Source organism: Battus philenor, unplaced genomic scaffold, assembly GCF_028537555.1.
Source record: "Battus philenor isolate CCGP_79_NKW_IND1 unplaced genomic scaffold, ilBatPhil1.0.hap1 SCAF_16, whole genome shotgun sequence".
NCBI classification, from domain to species: Eukaryota; Metazoa; Arthropoda; class Insecta; order Lepidoptera; family Papilionidae; genus Battus; species Battus philenor.
Genome location: NW_027181678.1, coordinates 3,949,310 through 3,964,187, shown reverse-complemented (window position 1 = coordinate 3,964,187; position 14,878 = coordinate 3,949,310).

The window sequence follows — 14,878 nt, the reverse complement described above, 5'->3', positions numbered from 1 at the left end:
CACCGCCATTTGCATATTTTGCCTTCAAATATGGGTGATAATGCCTCAAATAAAAAGTCAAGAAATTTAAAGAAACGTGTTACAAATGTTTATGATTTTACAAATTACAGCGGTATTTTATATTTTATTTTCAACACTAAACGATTCATGTTAAAAACAAGCAATTTGAAATTTTTTTAACATAGGTACCGGTACGCTATCGGTAGTAATGTAGAACAGAAACGACTTAGAAGAAAACCTTTTTCTTTCTAAAATCAGTCAAAGACAGGAACCTTGACTCACGTTTTGTTGTAACAAAGTGTGTTGTTATTTATTTACGCATCTTCTACATCGACGAACAAAACAAAAACAATTATTGCATTGTGTTTCTGTGCTCGTGCGTAATTTTTTCAGGATGGTTGATATTACAAATTGATAGAAACGGTATAAACAATAACATCGGAATTGGCGCTCATGATTTGCATTCAGAAACTCATCTCACGTCACCGCACGTAGAGGGCGACGAGCTATGAAACCGCGATCCATTTACAAATTGCACAGCGCTCGCTCAGCGGGGACTTCCCCGGAGTTCGCGGTTGTATAAATTTGAATAAACAGTTGTTAGTGGCGGGATGCCGTCGGTTTCGTGACTGAGAGGAAACTGAAGAGGCCTTTCATCCCCTTTCTAATATATCACGAAAAAACTCCTTTGTGTCTGAATAGATCTTGATATAAAACCTGTGCTATTTGACGGGCCGTGTTTTTAGACGAGTTAGTTTTTATTCACTTTTGGGATACCAATATTAAACGTAAAAGCGTCATTAGTTTTTTGTACGCAATAAAATAACAACGTACACTAAAAAAGTGTTGAAGTAGAAGTCATTTTATTGTTGATTTTTTTGACAAATTAAAGGACAGGAACCAAATAGTGAAATATTTTTTGAAATAAAAAAATAGATGCAGATAATATAACATAACTCCACCATATACACGATGTAGGCGTATAAGAATGATTTCTATTTATTAATAAAGCATTATCAGAATTTATTATACATATTGCAAATCTAAGATACTTTTAATCTTCTATAAGTATTGTTATGAAAACAGTTTAAGATGATTTATTCATTACGGTGTTGCAACATGTAAATACAGTATGTTCCATTAATTGAACTGTGAATATTAATGAACCGTCAATTTCCCTAACGAGTGATTTGATACTGGTAACATCTTCCTTGTTACTAATAAATTATACAGGATATTACATGTCACATTAAAAGTGGAGGAGATCAAAGAAATTTTCGTAATGTTTTAATTAATCGCCTTTAATATCGATCAATAAAAATAATACAATAGAAATGCTTTGAAATTTTAATTTAGCTTTAATGCATCCTCATTGGTAAATGAATAGTTTCTCTCCGCTAAAAACCCATGTAGTTTGGTTTTTGGCGGAGTGAAACCATTTATTGACGATAAACGAGAGCAGCAAAAAAAGAGAGTCACCGGATCCAATTGGGGCACCACCACTACCACTCTGACAAGAGTACACGAATGCGAAGAACCCTCGTCAGTTATGTAAAACACTATTTATGCCTCATTTTCATTATATATTTGCTTTTGTATATTATAAATATTGTATGCACCTAAAGAAAACTTGTGCATCAGAATTTTTTATTGTTAAATTGTTTAATTATAAAATTTTAATTCATTCGCTTGCCGTGTTTTTTTAAATAAATAAGAAAAACAAACCAATAAATAAACACGTAATATTGCAGATGACCATTTCAATAAATCAAATTTTATATTTTAAAATGTTCCATAAAAATCTGAGATTTACAGATTAATAATTAATAGGATGATTGATTATAGATGTAAAAGCTTTGGAGGAGAGATTTTGCGATACATTTGCTGTTTTTTAATGTATGGGACTCCCATTCGAAAAATTACAGGTAAAAAAAAAAGTTTTGAAAATTTGAATTACGGCAAATTAAAATTATTTATTGTTATCTATCTGTCCTTGTAGATTTTGTATTTCCAGAAGTTAATTGCCTGTAAGATTCAAAAAGAAAAAAAATATGAATAAAAATTTTATTCAGAATGTATTTAGGTGTTAAACCTTTAAAGCTTTTTGCCGACAAATAACAAATACATTCACCCCTTTTAAAGCTCTACAACTTTTACTCCAATCACCCTTATTTAAGTAAGCAAATCAAAGAAACATAATATCCAATTATATTTAACTTTGTAAAAGACTGATCAATTAGCAAAGTAAATTAAAGTTGGTTTAATAAGTAAAGTAATAAAACACGCCAACTACAAAAGTGTTAATTTAACTTCTAATATGGTGTTTGATGTCGTATCAAATATTATTAAGAGCCGGTCCATTGGAAAGAGCCTCCAGCGCGGAATCCGGCGCGTTCCACTTAAACTTATAATGACATTTTGATATTCTTGTCATCGGGGGGTCGGCGGTCGGACGGGAGGGTAAGGAGCTGAAGTGAGGAAATTATCGGCGAATATTTCTGGATTTCCCGTCATTCGAAGTGTAATTTAGCGGCTCCGTCGGTGTTATTGTCTGACGAATTAATGTTATTAAGAGTTCGTCCGTCGATTTTGCTATCGGATTGGAAACGTCATTACGGCAAATATTTTAACATCGATATCCTCTGAGCTGTGGTGTTATTGTGTAGATATTTTTAATCCTGTCGTTGCTCATTTATTATTAATTTTTCTTAATTACTCTAGGTATGAGAACATTTTGATTTTGAATCAAAGCACAAGGTGAACAAAAAAAGACATACCCATAAAAAAAAAATTGTTATTTAAAATTACAAAATGGAAAATGGCTTTGAGATTCTGGACTGGAGAACATGAACAGGCATGCTTAGGAGGTCCGCCCACAAGCTGGACAAACAATCTTGTTAGATTGTCGGAAGAAGCTTGATACAGACTGCTTCCAACTGATCTTATTCGTAATCGATTGAAAAAGCGTATATCCAACAGTGAACATCTTACGACAGAATTGATAATGATGATTAATATGGAAAAACATCTCAGAAAAGTTTTACGTATACAATATGTGTCGTAATTTATTATAACAATATTTATAAATTGTATTTCAATTGATAATAACTTTTACACATATAAGTTATGAAGCTAGGACAATATTTCATGAAGTTAACTTTCTCTAAGAAACACAATATTGTTTTATTTCACTTAATGTGTAATATATTTATTAATTTAATGTTATATCTACATGACGTTTCCATTTCAATATCGAGTAGCAAGTGTGACGGTTGAACGTTATGGCACTCCTTAAAAGCTTCCCCTGTGACTCCGCCAGTGACTCGGGCCCCGTCGCCGTATCCTGTTATTCCCTACACTGACGTTGTCACTTCACTACTCTACCCACGCCTCACACCCTGTCTATTATGACGAGACACGTGAGTCACATGTTGGTGGAACATTGCTAATGCACTTCATCCCTCTGAATTTATAATAACAAAATTCCATTACCGCAGCGATTCAATTATAATATTTCATGTTTATTACTTTTTGTTTATAATAAATACTTACTCATTAGAAATACATAACGGTTTAATTTTATTATTTACTGTACACTGGAGCAGTACATCTAAATGGTGATGGCTCATTTGTAAGAAAATAGTTTAAACACTTTTACAACTAATTAAAGTGTACAAACATATATTAGCAGTGGCGTACCTAAGGGGGGGCGGTGGGTGCGGTCCGCACCGGGCGGCACTTACCTAGGGGCGGCATTTTTTATATTTACTTATAGTTGTAAAAAGCAACTTTTTCATTTCAATTTTATTTTCTTTCTTGAATAATAAATAATTATTATAAGTTTAATATTTGATTTATATAAATTATTATTAATTTTATGATTTCGAATATTATTCCTTGGTGTATATAAATGCATTTTAGTGTAAATTTTGGATTCTAATTCAAGAACAAGATAATAATTTTATTTTATTGTATTCATTAAAAATTTGTTGAATTCGTAAAAGGATCTTTACGACTTTGTTCGGCAATTTTTCCTAACTAAAATTTTTTGATGTCAGTTTATAAATGTCATTTCTTTTGAAAAGTTTATATTATTACTTTGAAGTGATATATCAATATTTTTTTTAAATTAAAGACCACTATTTGATTGACATATAATAGAAAGGGCGGCAAACTGGAGATCGCCCCGGGCGGCAAAAGTTCTAGGTACGCCACTGTATATTAGTGATTTATCTGAAAAAGGTTACCATAATTTAGTTTCTTCTTTTGGAAATTGCAATTGCATCTAACCGTAAAAAGTTTGCAGGGTTAGATAATAAGCAATAATTAATTCGAATATGTATGACTCCGAATTATTAAATCGCAATTTCTTAATACACTATACATTAGTTTCTTACGCCATTTTTTATTATTTCTAAAACCATTGATTGTGATTAGGGTATACATGTATAAATTGAAAATAGATAAGACACGCCCGTTATATCCGTACCTCTAAAGCTTTTACACCTGTAACCAATTACACTGTATATTCAAATAAAAGCTGAATGTTTTTACGTAAAACCTATGTAATGCGATAAAACCTACACAGTACCAAGAAAACTCTTATTAATCTTGGAATTGTTTCTCCTAAGTGCCCATTTCCAAGTAAACCTACAGAAGTAGGCTCGAACTTTAAGCACCGGTTATCGGAAAACGTTTACTGGTAGCATCGACAGAAAGATTTCACTAATTTTATTTTCCGCTTACTGAGACTTATTTTAAAATTTTGCTAATGTTATCGAATTAACAGTCAATTTAACCACCGTCTCGTACAAATATGATTGGGTGAAGTAATTTTTATACTAATGAGAAGTAATATTATGGTTCAGAGTGATTAGTGCAGGTGAGGTGCTGCCCAGAATGCCATGGTGTAAAACGACATTGTAATGGGTCGATAGTATTACTATTCATCTGTGACGTTTGTCTGAGTACTTTTTATTATTAAAAAATGTTTAAGACATTTTTTGTATATGGAGCAAATTCGATGTTCTTAAATATGGTATTTTTTCATTCGTATACATGTAGATTCGTTAAAGGTGTGAAAGTGTGAAAGTATGGCTCATTCAACAAAAAGATTTAAACCTTTTACATCTATATCCCCTCACTTTGGATATATACGAAACTGTATATATTAATTTATTTTCTCTTTTATTGTTGTTGTATATTATTTGTTTATATCTTATTATTTTTTGTAAAAAAACAATTATTGATTTTAATATGTATTACTTCGAATTTTGAAAAAGCTTTTCCTTATTTTATTTTCGTTATTTGTTATTTTTGTAACCATAGATTTTTGAATGTACCTTTACAAAAATCTATATTTATACATTACTTGACACCAAATGAATAATTATGCATTTGCTGTCAATTAATATATTATACAATAACTCTGTATGTTATCATAACTTTTTTTATAATAAGTCGATGAAAATAAAAGATTCGTATTTATGTGGATAATGTAATTAAATATCTTTTCTTTTTCTTCTTCAGGTGACTGTAACTAGCGAGGATAAGAATTCAGCCGTGTTTATACCTACTCGTATATATTCATCGCAGGAGGGTACAGCTGTATTAAAAAAAAAACAGTTTATAATTTAAGAAACGAAATTTATTAGTGTTAATAAATTAAAAAAATACTTTAAAACACTTTAACTAAATTCAATGAATCTACTCTGTAACCAATAACATTCGAATTTACGCAAATAGACAGAATGTATCTGACCAAACTATCATTCATGTCGCGTGAATCAGTTCCGGAATGCAGAACATCTGTATTCGAACAGGACCAAACCGAATGTGTTTATCTGTTATGAGAAACATTTGGCGGAAAATGTAAAGCGCGCCAACAGGATATATCGACGGGACATTTTATAATCTATGAAGTTTTTTTTTATAATAGTAGCATGTGGCAAATAAAAGTGTCAAAGCTATTTTATTACTTTTACACATATAAATGACTAATTCAGAAATTTTATAATGACTCATCTACTTGATTTAAAAACTTTATATTTTTTTGCGAATACGAATTTGATTTTGTATTAAAGGTAGAAATAAGGGAAAAAAATACAATCACAAAAATTCTTGAATATAGTAACTGTACTGTGTTTACAGAATTTCTTTAGATTGTAGGAAATATCGAATTATTTTTTAATTATAATACATAGACTCGTAAACGCTTATAAGATTTATTTAATTATAAAGTTTTAATTTTAGTCGTTTCGTCTTCAGGCATTGCGGTATCAGAGTCAATCGTTTAGTTGTTAATACCGCCGCTAACAATAAGCTCGCATGTACATATTTCCTCTGCTTGCAGTTACCGTTAAGTTCTGAAACCTAATTCGTGGACACATTTAATAGATTTGTATCAACAGCCTTTTCGTTAAGTGGTTTAGCGGCTAATTGGTATCTGGATTAATGAAAGCGTTGCGGCAGAAACCTCGGATTAAGGGATTAACTTACCAAGCATTATTTACACGGAGGAAACTGACCGTGTTATCGTTCTGCAATCGAAGTCGCTTCAGTTAATCGCCGGTCTTTCATTAGTTCAAATCGTTCTATCACGTACTCCGTGAATTTTGGTAACATTTTGTTTTTATTATTTATGTTACATTTTTATACTAAAATTATCGAAGACGATAAATGTAAATTTAAAAATGTTAATCAACGTAATAAATTTCATAAATATGATAAGTGGCTTTTGTAAATAAATTCTTGATATTGTAAGTCTCATTACTTTAAGAGAAAATTATATGTCAACATCCATTATAAATTTATTAAAAAGAAGATATAAAATATCGATTTAATGAGGTCTCGGCAAAAAGACGTTTGTCGGCGACATCTCTCAATATGGCGCCTTTTAAGCTCTTATTTTATTTCTTGGCTTATCGTCCGCGTTGCACTTAATTAATAACTAGCTTTTTAGTTTTAATAAATTCTCAGGCGTTTAGCTTTTGATGCAGAGCTTGTTTAACATAGCCTCGATTTGGATACGTGGATGATAATTTTTGTAATGAAATAAGATATTAATTTTATAGCCTGAATATTAATGAGTATTAAAACTGCGCTTTTAATCGTATGGTTTGTTTGTTTTGAGTCATTAGGCTATAATTGATTTTTTAAAAACCGGTAAACGAAGAAGCATTGTGGGCGTTTACTGAATAATTTAAATTAGTGATACGCTCTACCTGTAAAAATGTCTTGTTGTTAAATTTTAAAATTTCATTTTGTAAAACCCTCTTCACACCAACATTCTTATAGAAAGGTATAAAATGCTTTAATCTTCTAAAAGTTCATTAAAATAATAATTATTTACATTAGCTTTATATGTAACAGATGTTATTTATTAATGGAATTTAAGTTAGAGAATTATTTTTATAATGTTGATTTAATAATTGAGGGAATTTAATTTTTAAAATTTTTAATTCTAATTATCGTGATTATAAAAACAGAAACATTATTTCGATCATTATTACAAATAAGGACTGTGGCATAATACGTGGGACTTATTTATAATATGAGAAATATTTTCAAGCTCGTGTTCGTTCAGCTAAACGTTCACAGACGGACAAATAGAGCATGAGATGAAGATAACAGTTTCTGCTCTAACGCTAGGAAATTTCTTTCCATTTACAGTACTATTTCAGATCGTCAACTTGCCAAATTGTTAATTTGTCTTACCGTAGTGTTCTACAAACTGCTGTTACGTTTTGAAACATTGATTTGAAAATTGTAGACGGTTTTATTATTATAAAACGACAGCATTAAATTTTTAAGAACAGCATAGATAATAACTAGAACGAACCAAAATTTAAATATCTTTTAAATTAGCATTAATATTATTTCATATTTAAAAGTATGTTAATATCTTCACAATTGAAAAGTAGGAGATATCGAAAAAATATGGAAAAATATTCATTTTATGCAATGTGATCAACCATTTTTATTGTATAATGATTTTGTTATAATAATTGTTTTGTATATAACAAAATGTTCGTTTTGTGTCAACACACGGTTATGATTTTTAATCAAATAAAATTATCGTACTTGTAATAATTTGTACAAACATTATCTATTTTTACACAAGAAAAATAAAATTTACAGGTTGAAGTTTTCATTATTTAACCCCATACCTACGATTTTACAGTATGCTACAAAAATGTATGTATTGGTATATTTTTACACCAGTGACATTTTATATATCGCAACAGAAATATGTTAAATGTATACTAAATAATTATTAATTTATGATTTAATTATTTATATTTACAAAGTTATGGAGAGGGCTAGGCCCAGAATTTTTCTTTGAGATTCAATAAGGATTGAGAAGAACCCTTGAAGGACGAAAGTAACCGAGATAATGAAGCAGATTGACAAGTTGAAATGGTAATGGGCAGGCTACATAACGCGGATAGCTGCCGTTGTGGCTTTGAGGCTCTAGTGTGGAGACCATCGAGGTCTGACCGACAAGTGCATCGTAGGGCATCCACCCACACTATGGACAGTTGACCTTGTTAGGGTCGCCGGAGAGAGCTGGATCTACAGGGGTGGCAGTGCATGTCTTACGGCTAAAATTATAGTGCTAACACTTTTTTTTAAATTACTAGCATCGTGTGTGACCGGTATGCAGCACAATTATTTAGAGCCTATTCGCTTTATGTCTTGCATTATCTAAGTATTAGAAAGAAAATTAAAAACATTTGCTGCTACTTTATTGTAAGTGCACATATAATAACGATATTTGAACTCGAGCGGGACGTATCATAGTTTGCGGGGAACTGAGAGCAAGCAATATTGGCAGGAGAGGGCTTCAAATGCAATTATGAGGCAGTGCGTCGCCTCGGGAGTCGTGCCGTCTATGGACCGTGTATATGCGTTTAATAAGGATCGCTTCATGATCGCAGCCTCCGTTGTCTCTTGATTGAATTTCCACGCTTTGGTTCAGTTTCATTTACTTTTCATTTGAGACTTTAAATTTTTTATTTTAAACATTGAAAACATATTGAAAGTAACGTTAATAAAATAATTACTTGTGTACATATAAAACGTGAGCTTAGAATGTTTTTAAGGCGATCTGTTGGAAGTCGCGAATGTGTTGCTAAATAGAGAATTTTTCATTACGAGAATATATTACAATGTTATGAGCGGGTCGTGTCTCTTCTTATCATAAAATTATAACTAATAGCTTATACTTATCACTATCTATAGACAGTATGTAAATAATAAGTATTACAAAAGCACAAAAATAAATTATTTATTATGAGGACGCCATAGTAATGGTTGTCAAAAGATCTTTAGTCTGGTTTGTTTAACAAGATCAGTAATTATGAAAAAGTGTTAAATATATGTATACATATTACATCAAAGTATACGATATATTGCAGAGATGCTGGTAAAGGAATTCCTTGGCGGTCTATTCAAAGAGTAATGATAGATCAATAACGGTATACTGTCAACCATGTACAACCTTTTAAGTCCATAGTAGACGCGTCTCCAATAAACAAGCGATAAATCCTTTGCCTTTTGTCAAAGTACATTACTGAACTAGGAAATAAAGAACGTATAATTGGCAAACACCGTCTTCGAGTAAAGTATTATATTAAAGTATAGTTCGAGTAAAGAATGTTTGGATGCAGTTTTAACGCACAAGTTAAATGATGTTTTGACAAACAAAGAATTATATGATAATACATTATGTTTCGATTTTTCATAACTTGAAAGAAAAAGGGTCGTATCACAACTGTACAAACAATATAAAGCCACAACAAACTTTTTAATACCATACACGCGTGTTCTTGTTCCTTCAAGTATATACAAATAATTTCATAGGCTAGCTCTCGAGATCGCTTACACCGTGACCCAGATTTGGGCTTCATTCGGAACGTATTCAAAAGACAAGGGTCCACTTATTACTATAACAACGATATTTTGTGTTCGTAAATATAATTTGATTTTTAAAATCCATTTTAAAATCACGATTTTTTTCGAAAGCTATGAAAATGAAAGAAGGTTGTGAAACTTCTTTAGTTGAATTTTAGTAACATGCACTTTAATCCATCTAATTGTCATCGTTTAAAATCATGTAAAATAATACAGCAGTGATTGATTTACACTAAAGACTGTCTAGACATGTCTATTTCTGTCACCGAGTTTTAGTGCGCATGCGGTACTATCTTCCAGAATAAAACATCCATAGTGAAATAACGGGTACGGTAAATAAAATTCTTCAGTAACAAACTAATAACTATTTATTCAAATGGTATTTAAAACGGAGTCATTATGAGTTCGCTTCTTTAACACATTTACCACACATGAGTGAATACAATTGAGGCGTTTTGCGATTTATCCAAAGCCTTTGCGTAGACCATCAAACGTTGCTACATAAACTTAGCCATTTTGGTATGCGCAGTACCGCTCTTGATCTTGTTGCCTCTTATCGAAATCTGAGACTCTTTTAAATCGGCTAGTTCTCATCTAAAGATGAGTGTTCCATAGGGTACTGTTTATGGCCCCTTTTTGTTTCTATTTTATATTAACAACTTCCTGTTTATCTTAAAAGGTCTAAGAGATATTATACTTTTTGCTCATGTTACCTCACTTATTTTTATAGTCTAACGTAAAAAGAGTAATTGCGATAAAGTAAACAGTGTATGTACTATTATGTTTGCTTTATTGGTTCGAACAAAATAATTTAGTCTTAAATGCTAAGATAACCAAGTGCATTGAGTTTACTCTTCCTAATGTAAGGTTCAAAAATGTTGCTTACTAATGATTTTCATTAGTTTGGCATTACTTTAGATAAGAACCTTTAGTGAAAGCATCACCTCTCGACAGTTACAGGTAAACTCAGGTCGGCGTCATAGCAATTAAAAAATAAGACAATTAACGGATGCTAACACAGCTCTTGTCGTATATTTTAGTTATTTTTATAGCGTTCTGTTTTACGGTATTTTATTATGTGGCAGTTCCGCGGATATTAATTCTATATTTATTTTACGGAAAAGAGCTGTGCGGCCTATTTATAACTTAAAAGCTAAAGATTCCCTGAGAGATGTTTTTAAAGAAATTGATATTCTATAAGTCGCTTCGCAAAACATTTCTAATTGTTGTTGTTTCTAATTGTTGTTTGTGCACCATAATTCGAAATATTTTATGAAAAATAATGACAAACATATGATAAATAAAAGAAGTAAAAATAAACTCGTAACACCTAAATTTTGCCTTCAAAAAGTTAACAAATTCTTCATAGGTTCGTACGCATAAGCATATATAATAAAGTTTAACAAGGTATCTTCCGTTTCTAAGTTTTAAATTCAAAATTAAAAGCACATTTTTAGATAAAGCTGTAATAAGTAGCATTCACGAGGTCCTTGTTGATTGAAATGAATATATATACATGATATGTATACATGAACAAAAAATTTATTAAATTTCATTTAAAAGAGTAACAGTTAAATTACTGGCCGGTTCTTCTCAACAAATCAGCGTCCCGGGCCGGAGATAGTTTACTATCTATAATGTTAAAATAATCGTCAAGTTAAAGGCGCATGTAAATGGCTAATGGAATAAAATATTTTGAATTCAAGAAGTGATGAAGAAAGACAAATGTTCAAAAACTCTACATTCTGGTTGTTTGGCTGGTTGTTAGATTCTGGTTGGTAAGAGAAAATTTGTTATGGAATTATCATTCCATTCTCTGCGGTTAACAGCAGAGTAAGGAATCACTTAATCCACGTGTACAAGATGCTTGTTTTCTTAACGTGTATGGATTAAGGTTCTGATGATCAATAAACACATTTGAACAATCATCTAACTATATATCTTTTACTAAAAATATCTCAAAATAACAAATTACAGGGTGTAAAATTAAACACCAAAAAAATCTTGTATTTATATCTATTCAATGTAAATCCTAGTAAATTGTAAGCTCGGGTTGGCTTGATTTTCTATCTTTACTAATTAACTTCAACATTCAATTTTACACATAAAACGAAATTTATGAAGTCCATCATCATCACCTTCATCATTTAAGCAGTGGGACTACTGGATGTAGGCCTCTCCCATATATTTCTAACAGGGCCGGCATTTAGCGTTTTCATACGACCTTAACAAGTTTATCTTTTCGGCTAACGACGTACGCTACATTTGTCGGTCCTCCTAGTTTCTATTCCAGGACTTTAAGTCCTCAGTGGCCACCTATTCTGTGCGCTATGTGGACACACTTCTACTTCGACGTGCCAATCCGCTGGGCTATATCAAGTAATTACGTTAATTTCGGTTCTCCTCATTCTTGCCTAAATCTCATAGAGAAATATGCTCCAGCACAGCCCTCTTCACGACTTCCTGGCCGTGGTTTATAAATAGGAATAAAAAGATTTAAATTGACACATTTACATTAATAACTAAGTTTCCTTCCTCAGTCTATTTTGAGTTCTATTATTCAGTTCAATTCGTTATTCACAAATGTAGCCAGTACTACTATCCGATATGTAATAACGAATTATAGCAACGAAATACGTGAAAAATTTTCATGCTAAAACCAATTCGGGCGCTTGAGGTCATGACCCCTGTGACCTTTTTCTATATTGGTCTCACATAATAAGCATTAAACGACTTCACATTCAAGTTCGAAACAAACTCTTCATCCCAGACTAAGTAATATGTGTATGTTTGGAAATCATATACTTTAAATAATAAACGAAGCTTTAAAAAAGGTGAATGTATATTTATAACTCATTAACTGTGTGAAATAATAAATAATATAATGACATTATTATAGAAAAAACGTATTCTAAACTTGAAACACTGTGTGTAAAAAGTAATTATTTCTCCCTATTTTCCGATGGTATTAATGTCATATTTGTGAAAAAGCTGTACGTACACCTTTTGGCTAACATACGAGGTATTCATACATCCCTTTAAAACTTTCATACCAATTTAACCGATCATCCTGTATATTTATCTTCAAATCATAGTACATCATGCAATAGTGTGAGTAATGCAAATAGTTATGTTATTTTGAAGTTAAGCCTAAGTAAAACTTTATCGAGACTTTATCCCAGGTAAAAAAAATATTCACCCTGACAGTAGCTCCGTAAGTTAAATAATGTAAATAAGGTAAGAAATTGAATTACTACTAAAAAGTGAATTAAGGAGAGATGCTTGTCATTTTGCATTATGTGAAATTAGTTTTAACAATTTTAATTCATTGACATTCACCATTCGTCTGTAAGTAAAAGGATGCCATTTTAGAAGAGCTCAATCTGATACTATCGAATTCAAGTTTCTATCAAATTCTAATTATTCTATCAATACTGGCATTCTTCTTATGACGTATACGACACTATAAAAGGACCTATATGAATAATATAAATAAATGAATGAACAAAATTCATACACGAAACCACTTTATTTTTATTACATGAATTATGAGATGTGTTATACAAATAAAATAGTACGTAACGTAAATTTTACGTAGCGACGCATAACCTAAAACAAGCATTGAGCGCAAATAAAAACTGATCAAACTGTAAATAAAAAATTATTGATTTTTAATCTGTTTCTGTATTCTGAAACTCATTATCTACAGAGAAGAGAGCTATTATAGAAAAACCCATCGAAATTTTTTCTAATTAAATAACTACCGAATTTTTTTTAATCGAATATAATAAACGATTTTTTGAAATCTTATTATTTAAAAAAACTTTACGAATCTGTAATACTGAACAATTAAGAACTTGGAAAGTTTTTTTGTTAAATTATATGAAGTTAATTAGTTTAAATATTAAGATAAATTATTATACAGATTTGACATATCATATGAGCTGTGGATTTTTCGTCAGCTAATTTAGAAGTTGAAATTATAGTAAATCAAAGTTAAAATATAAATACGCAAACTTTAGGTGTAGATTATGCCTAAATAAAGTTATTTTTTTTCTTTTCGGCATGGAAGGTATTGTTGGCATTTATAGATTCTCTATATTTGAGGGGTTGGGCGCAGAAGTCACTTCCCTAAATCTCGTTTCAGTAACTAAGCTCAAGAGCTCCCTAGGGAGGGGAAACACAAAACACTAAGTTGTTACCGAATCGGAAGGGCCACAGCAATTCAGCGCGGGCTGTCGTTCAATAATGTTGCAGCTAATGAGCAGCTCCTTCTACATATCTCAGACTACGAAAACTGGTGTAGTCTAAAATTCTGTGCTAAAATATGACCATCACATTTTTGTGTACACGATCTTTCCACACGTCATCGTGCTCGTCTTGTTACATAAATTTAGTTAAAAACCGTTCTTTATTAGCACACACACATATATGATGATAACGTATCGTTGGTGTGTTTTCATTTTGATTATTAGCACTTTTAAAAAAAAAATTATTACTTGGTATTTAAACAGATTTAACTTCAGCTACCTATTTCAGATGGTTATTAAATAAAATTTTATAAAAATAGAATGACATACCTACCCTAAACCTAACCTTTACTAAAGGTACATAAAGTTTTAACAGTTATTTAGGATGACGGTTGCCTGTTTGGGCGTATTTCCCAAGGGCACTATAACACAATAGGCATTGTGAATAGCAGGGGAAAGTAGAATGCATTGCAAGCGTCATGCAAGGGAGGAAGTTTTGAGTTTTGTAGCGATTGTTAATTCGTCTAGACGAGATTGAATATCTGATAGTTATATTATAAAAAAAATTTGCTCCTTTAGGTAGCGCAAGGCCGAAGTTGAAAAGCACTGTAAATGATATTATTAAAAAATCAGCCGTACTTACAAAAATATAATATACATTATATTTAAAATAAAAAATAAAATATACTTATAAATTATATAAGTATATATTT